Source organism: Elephantulus edwardii, unplaced genomic scaffold, assembly GCF_000299155.1.
Source record: "Elephantulus edwardii isolate Elephantulus edwardi_28Jun2011 unplaced genomic scaffold, EleEdw1.0 scaffold00270, whole genome shotgun sequence".
NCBI classification, from domain to species: Eukaryota; Metazoa; Chordata; class Mammalia; order Macroscelidea; family Macroscelididae; genus Elephantulus; species Elephantulus edwardii.
The window spans coordinates 101,790-103,361 of NW_006400020.1; the positions used below are offsets into that span (position 1 = coordinate 101,790).

The 1,572-nt window shown below is 45.9% G+C and overlaps 1 protein-coding gene and 1 pseudogene across 1 annotated transcript in view; both read right to left on the minus strand.

The window, feature by feature from the left end:
• PPM1K (protein phosphatase, Mg2+/Mn2+ dependent, 1K) overlaps positions 1–1,572 on the minus strand; it is a 27,877-nt gene that overhangs the window by 17,521 nt on the left and 8,784 nt on the right. The gene's annotated exons all lie outside the window — the stretch shown is intronic.
• The window catches only part of LOC102867123, a 1,850-nt pseudogene continuing 904 nt past the window's right edge, over positions 627–1,572 (minus strand).

Consider the following 1,572-nt stretch of genomic DNA (forward strand, 5'->3'; position numbering starts at 1 on the left):
TTAGGACTGTTGTACATAGGGTCGCTATGAGTCACAAGCGACTCGACGGCATATATCAACAACAATAACAACAATTGTTTGCTCCACTCAGCAACCCTATATATGGTTGCTATGAGTTGAAATAAAGTTGATAGCAATTAACAGTAATATAAAGAAAAAAATCATCTCTATTTTGGAATGTCAAATAGGTTTTACACATAGTTATTAACCCAATTATTTCATAATGTTTTAAATTCTTCAACCCTGTATTAATGCTTATGTGGTTTAATAAATTGCATGTGCAATTGTAATGCTCTAAAACAACCATATTAACTATATTGCATTGCACCAATTTTGGGCCTTGAAAGACCAGCTAGTGATGTACAATTCTTTTTTTTTTTTTTTCTCACACTGGTAAGTTTAATAGCATTCGGTCTGCAGTTTACAAAAGGGGGGTTAAGAAAATATCACATCTTAGTGTGCGTGTGTGTGTGTGTGTGAGACTGTTAATAAAAACCATTAGAAGGGACCTTTGTGAAGAGTTTCTTAGGGGTGCAGGAAGAATGGACGCGACCATCTGGTACAAACAAGCAGGGACCGGTGCTGGGCTCACTGTCACACGTGAGCTCCTCCGGGCCTCAAGCTTCTCAGGAGGGGACCCACGTGTTCCCGTGTGTATCTGGTGCTTTGACATAAGGGATATTCCAAATCCATGGCCGATCTTTATTTCCATAAAGATCTGGAGGCAAGTCATACGGCATGCGGAATGACGGCGTTGTCTTCTGCCTGCCTGAGAAGAACTTCGTCTTCACTTCGAATCTCTCCAGGCCAAACACCGAGGGGAGGAACAGGACTCCAAGCTCGTAGGAACAGATCATCAGCTGGGCCCCGTTTTTCTCCAGAGCTCCCCAGGCAGCCTTGGACAGGTTGGCACTTGTGACGAGGAACCAAGCGACCCTGTTGAAGTCTGGAGAGGGCCGCAGGTATGTCTTGATGTGTGGCATGGCGTTGCTGCGTCCAGACGTCTCGGCTGACCATTTGTGGAAGTAGGAATGCAGCCATGTTTGCTTTTCAGCCGTCTGGATGCCATAGGGAAGGGAGTCCCCAGCAGGATATCCTTCTAAGCTTGTCCGCACATTTTCCACGGAAGGATAGATCAGATGAAGAGGAGCAGTACTTCTCCCCAGAGGCCTCGTCTCCTTCCCCAGGGTCACCAGACTCTCCTTGAACTCAGAGCACAATCACTTTGATTCGTCGGAGCCCATGGAGCCAATGCTGGAAAACTGGCCGATCACAGGCCACGTCTCTGCATTAGCTAAGGGCGAGGCATGTTCTCTGAACAGCTTCCTGAGTCTAAAATGACCCCAATTATCTTTCTGATTTCCTTGGAAGCATCCTGGGGTTGATCCAATAAGGTAAACATTTGTTTCTGAAAGATCATGCCCCTGGATGTTGTCTATCCACTCCTTGAGAGAAGGAGCATTATAGGCCATCAAATAGCTGATGAGGTCGGCTTTAAAATGTGTTCTTGATTCTCCAGTTCCAGGAGTCCCATCGGCAATTCGTGGGTACAAGGGGCTCAACCATATCCCT